General features: G+C 39.7%; 2 non-coding genes across 2 annotated transcripts; both read right to left on the bottom strand.

Annotated features, from left to right (window-relative positions):
* Positions 1 to 3,096: 3,096 nt before the first annotated feature.
* Trnaa-ugc (transfer RNA alanine (anticodon UGC)) lies at positions 3,097 to 3,169 on the bottom strand. The gene has a single exon. It is a non-coding gene; the product is annotated as a tRNA-Ala (tRNA).
* A 1,382-nt stretch (positions 3,170 to 4,551) lies between these two features.
* Trnaa-ugc (transfer RNA alanine (anticodon UGC)) lies at positions 4,552 to 4,624 on the bottom strand. The gene has a single exon. It is a non-coding gene; the product is annotated as a tRNA-Ala (tRNA).
* Between the last annotated feature and the right edge of the window lie 1,376 nt (positions 4,625 to 6,000).

Here is a 6,000-nt window from a genome sequence, read left to right as displayed (position 1 = left end):
AGCCCGTACATACGCAAGGTTGGATTGCTGTCCATCAGAGATGTCATAGGTAAAGCAGGTCAGTTTAGGGAGAGTTAGGGCCTGCTGATGACAGGTCTCAGACAGTCAGATGACTCTAAAAATACTTCATGTGTACTTTATGTGTGGTATCTTATATCGTCTGAGTGGACCAGATTACAGATGCGCGCACAAACGGGAGCAATATGAACCTGACATCATTACACTATTGACCCTGATGGTGGCGAACCTGGACTCAAGTCCCGATCAATTCTCGCGAGCGCTCTACCACCTGAGTTGGTTCCCTGGAAGATGAAGCCTCAGTTGATATGAACATACCTGTGTAAAACGTTGCCTTGGCTTCGTCTCTGCTTTGTGGAGAAATACAAACAACAGACCATAGCCAAAGCGAACATAATTATTTTCTTCTTTTTTTTTCTAATCCTGGTAAGCTTGATGACTTGCAGTTGAGGAAGATGCAACAGTATTGCTCCTCCCTGCCGAAGACTGTACGAAAACGTCTAAAGCAACAAGATGGGGAAAATCTTAAGAAATGAGCCCCTCCAATCTAACTTGGAGCTTTCTCAGAAGTACTTGGGACCTTTTGGGAGACGCCTTTGAAGATTAATCTCTTGAGATGATCAACCAAGATTTCACCAAGACATGCTGAGCTCAAGGCCGAGCTACAGAAGATCATTTTGTGATAGAGCCTGTTTGGTCATCTTGACGGATTAGATGCCGGTTGATACCTGGTTATATAAAATTAGAATCCGTGAATACAATTCACGTGGTATATACCTACTGACATCACCTAAATACAAAAAAGACACCCTAAGCTGGCTATTCATCTGATAAGACCAGACGACGAGATGATCAATACAGCTTAATATATCATAGTGACCTTCGAACCAAATCCGTTGAATTTCTTGGTGTAATACAAAATTCGCTGCATTTGATGGCAACAAAGAAAACGTTTATGTGTATTAGGCATGCATACTCGGTGCATACTCGATGCCTTGATGCTTAAAGAGGATGGCTAGTAACCGATCAGTGGGAATCAGTTGGAATGCTGAGGGATGATTGTTCCAATCCTTGTGGGATTCATTTAAGAGTACATTATATATCTACTGTTGTGTGAAAATTATTTGCTTCAGAACGGTCTCATATTCAAGTAATGTGCAGATTAATGTCCCGTCACTGACCAGGGACGCTTACCTGGAAACATTAAACTGCACAATACTTCAATATGAGACCATCCTGAAGCAAATAATTTTCACCCAAGAATAGATATATAATGTACTCTTAAATGAATCCCACAAGGATTGGAACAATCATCATTCAGCATTCCCACTGGTTCCCACTGATCAGTTACTAGCCATCCCCTTTAAAGGTGGGCCGAAGCTACGTATAGGCCTACTCCTATGCCACTTCTGAAGACGATAGGAAAAGTCCAAGGCAGCATGCTGGCAGCAGAAACAGCAGCTGTAAACCCCTCCAATCACCTTTAAACAATATTAAAGGCATTTTAAACTACTTTGTCTCATGTGTCCCAAAGGATAATATAGCTTTAAAGTTATATGGTGAATTAAGAGCACTATAAAGTGACAACAAGGAATTAAAAGAATAAAAACTTTCACCTTGGAGAGCCCGGGGATCGATCCCGGTACCTCTCGTATGCAAAACGAGCGCTCTTATACCATTTGAGCTAGCCCCTCTCAAGATTCTTACATGTAAAAGTAAATACTTATAGCTAACTTGCTTTCTTGAATGATTTTCTTCAGTAGTCACGGTTTCTTGACAACCTCTGTTCCACCTGAGTTAGTTGAAAGGACGAAATCTGCTGCTGTCTTACCCCATTTCACTATTGGCTTCTCATGGAGTAGTATATATACGGTATAGCTCTACGGGCTATGTTAGCTCGTAAAGATTTCTGAACAGTTGTAGGAAACAAAGGTCGCTGTATCTGATGGCATCAAAATAAAGGATTGTTCAGTATGTAAATTTGATGTCTTGAAGATTAATGCAGAGAGGAAGCAAGATAGTTTCCTTTGCCATTTTCGAAGATTATAGGGGAACCTCCAATACAACATGCTGGAGTCAGTAGAGCAGCTTCTGTTCATCCTCTCTGATCACTTAAAAAGAATTTAGATGACATTTTGAAATAATTTTCCTCGTAGGTATCCAATCAGATGTATCATCTGAAAATTGTAGTGAAATTTTAGTTTAAACAAGAGCGAGCTATAAGGTATGAAAAGACCTTGATCGTGGAAAACCCGGGCATCAATCCTGGTACATCTCTCATGCAAAACGAGCGCTTTACCATCTGAGAATTGAGCTACTCTTTTAGCTCCCCTAAAGGCTGGTCGCCATTGTTATTGTTGACTTGCTTTCTTCAACTTATTGCATTATTATTTTTTTTTGTCGAAAAAGAAGAAGAAACAAACGTGGTCACGGGAAACTGGAGCGTTATGGCAACACATGAAAATGTCTAAAGTAGAGCCTGTTTGGTCATCTTGACGGATTAGATGCCAGTTGATATACATGGTTATATAGAATTAGAATCCGTGAATACAATTCACGTGGTATATACCTACTGACATCACATAAATACATTAAATGATGATCTAAAGAGACCCCAAGCTGGCTATTCATGTGATAAGACCAGACGAGGAGATGATCAATACAGCTTCTTGAGCATATATCATAGTGACCTTCGAACTAAACCCGTTGCATTTCTTGGTGTAATACAAAATTCGCTGCATCTGATGGCAACAAAGCAAACGTTTGTGTTTATTAGGCATGCATACTCGGTGTACACTCGATGCCTTGAGGATTAAAGGTGGGCCGAAGCTACGTATATTCGATCCTATGACACTTCTGAAGACGATAGGAAAAGTCCAAGACAGCATGTCTGGCAGCAGAAACAGCAGCTATAAAACCACTCCAATCACCTTTAAACAATATTAAAGGCAGTTTAAAATATTTTCTTCTCATGTGTCCCGCGAGATACTATACAGTTTGAACGTTATATGATGAACTATCAAAAGTAGAGCAGTATAAAGTGACAACAAGGAATTAAAAGAATAAAAACTTTCACCTTGGAGAGCCCGGGGATCGATCCCGGCACCTCTCGTATGCAAAACGAGCGCTCTACCATTTGAGCTAGCCCCCCTCAAGATTCTTACATGTAAAAGTAAATACTTATAGCTAACTTGCTTTCTTGAATGATTTCCTTCAGTAGTCACGGTTTCTTGACAACCTCTGTGCCACCTGAGTTAGTTGAAAGGACGAAATCTGCTGCTGTCTTATCCCATTTCACTATTGGCTTCTCACCGAGCAGTATAGCTCCAGGGCTATGTTAGCTTGTAACGGTTTCTGAACAGTGTGTTGTAGGAAACAAAGGTCGCTGTATCTGATGGCATCAAAATAAAAGATTGTTCAGTATGTAAATTTGATGTCTTGAAGATTAATGCAGAGAAAAAGCAAGATAGTTTCCTTTGCCATTTCCGAAGATTATAGGGGAACCTCCAATACAACATGCTGGAGACAGTAAGAGCAGCTTCTGTTCATCCTCTCTGATCACTTAAAAAAAAATTTAGATGACATTTTGAAATAATTTTCCTCGTAGGACTCCAATCAAATGTATTATCTGAAAATTGTAGTGAAATTTTAGTTTGAACAAGAGCGAGCTATAAGGTATGAAAAGACCTTGATCGTGGAAAACCCGGGCATCAATCCTGGTACATCTCTCATGCAAAACGAGCGCTCTACCATCTGAGAATTGAGCTACTCTTTTAGCTCCCCTAAAGGCTGGTCACCATTGTTATTGTTGACTTGCTTTCTTCAACTTATTGCATTATTATTATTTTTTTTGTCGAAAAAAAGAAGAAGAAACAAACGTGGTCACGGGAAACTGGAGCGTTATGGCAACACATGAAAACGTCTAAAGTAGAGCCTGTTTGGTCATCTTGACGGATTAGATGCCAGTTGATATACATGGTTATATGGAATTAGAATCCGTGAATACAATTCACGTGGTATATACCTACTGACATCACATAAATACATTAAATGATGATCTACAGAGACCCCTAGCTGGCTATTCATGTGATAAGACCAGACGAGGAGATGATCAATACAGCTTCTTGAGCATATATCATAGTGATCTTCGAACTAAACCCGTTGCATTTCTTGGTGTAATACAAAATTCGCTGCATCTGATGGCAACAAAGCAAACGTTTATGTGTATTAGGCATGCATACTCGGTGTACACTCGATGCCTCGAGGATTAAAGGTGGGCCGAAACTACGTATATTCGATCCTATGCCACTTCTGAAGACGCTAGGAAAAGTCCAAGACAGCATGTCTAGCAGCAGAAACAGCAGCTATAAAACCCCTCCAATCACCTTTAAACAATATTAAAGGCAGTTTAAAATATTTTCTTCTCATGTGTCCCGCGAGATACTATACAGTTTGAACGTTATATGATGAACTATCAAAAGTAGAGCAGTATAAAGTGACAACAAGGAATTAAAAGAATAAAAACTTTCACCTTGGAGAGCCCGGGGATCGATCCCGGCACCTCTCGTATGCAAAACGAGCGCTCTACCATTTGAGCTAGCCCCCCTCAGGATTCTTACATGTAAAAGTAAATACTTATAGCTAACTTGCTTTCTTGAATGATTTCCTTCAGTAGTCACGGTTTCTTGACAACCTCTGTGCCACCTGAGTTAGTTGAAAGGACGAAATCTGCTGCTGTCTTATCCCATTTCACTATTGGCTTCTCACCGAGCAGTATAGCTCCAGGGGCTATGTTAGCTTGTAACGGTTTCTGAACAGTGTGTTGTAGGAAACAAAGGTCGCTGTATCTGATGGCATCAAAATAAAGGATTGTTCAGTATGTAAATTTGATGTCTTGAAGATTAATGCAGAGAGGAAGCAAGATAGTTTCCTTTGCCATTTTCGAAGATTATAGGGGAACCTCCAATACAACATGCTGGAGACAGTAAGAGCAGCTTCTGTTCATCCTCTCTGATCACTTAAAAAAAATTTAGATGACATTTTGAAATAATTTTCCTCGTAGGACTCCAATCAAATGTATTATCTGAAAATTGTAGTGAAATTTTAGTTTGAACAAGAGCGAGCTATAAGGTATGAAAAGACCTTGATCGTGGAAAACCCGGGCATCAATTATGGTACATCTCTCATGCAAAATGAGCGCTTTACCATCTGAGAATTGAGGTACTCTTTTAGCTCCCCTAAAGGCTGGTCGCCATTGTTATTGTTGACTTGCTTTCTTCAACTTATTGCATTATTATTTTTTTTTTTGTCGAAAAAGAAGAAGAAACAAACGTGGTCACGGGAAACTGGAGCGTTATGGCAACACATGAAAACGTCTAAAATAGAGCCTGTTTGGTCATCTTGACGGATTAGATGCCAGTTGATATACATGGTTATATGGAATTAGAATCCGTGAATACAATTCACGTGGTATATACCTACTGACATCACATAAATACATTAAATGATGATCTACAGAGACCCCTAGCTGGCTATTCATGTGATAAGACCAGACGAGGAGATGATCAATACAGCTTCTTGAGCATATATCATAGTGATCTTCGAACTAAACCCGTTGCATTTCTTGGTGTAATACAAAATTCGCTGCATCTGATGGCAACAAAGCAAACGTTTATGTGTATTAGGCATGCATACTCGGTGTACACTCGATGCCTCGAGGATTAAAGGTGGGCCGAAGCTACGTATATTCGATCCTATGCCATTTCTGAAGACGATAGGAAAAGTCCAAGACAGCATGTCTGGCAGCAGAAACAGTGCTATAAAACCACTCCAATCACCTTTAAACAATATTAAAGGCAGTTTAAAATATTTTCTTCTCATGTGTCCCGCGAGATACTATACAGTTTGAACGTTATATGATGAACTATCAAAAGTAGAGCAGTATAAAGTGACAACAAGGAATTAAAAGAATAAAAACTTTCA

Source organism: Diadema antillarum, unplaced genomic scaffold (genome assembly GCF_040938485.1).
Source record: "Diadema antillarum isolate AM-2024a unplaced genomic scaffold, OU_Dant_1.0 seq00000310_RagTag, whole genome shotgun sequence".
NCBI classification, from domain to species: Eukaryota; Metazoa; Echinodermata; class Echinoidea; order Diadematoida; family Diadematidae; genus Diadema; species Diadema antillarum.
Note: the sequence above shows the minus strand (reverse complement) of the source record. Positions and strands in the feature narration are given on the sequence as shown.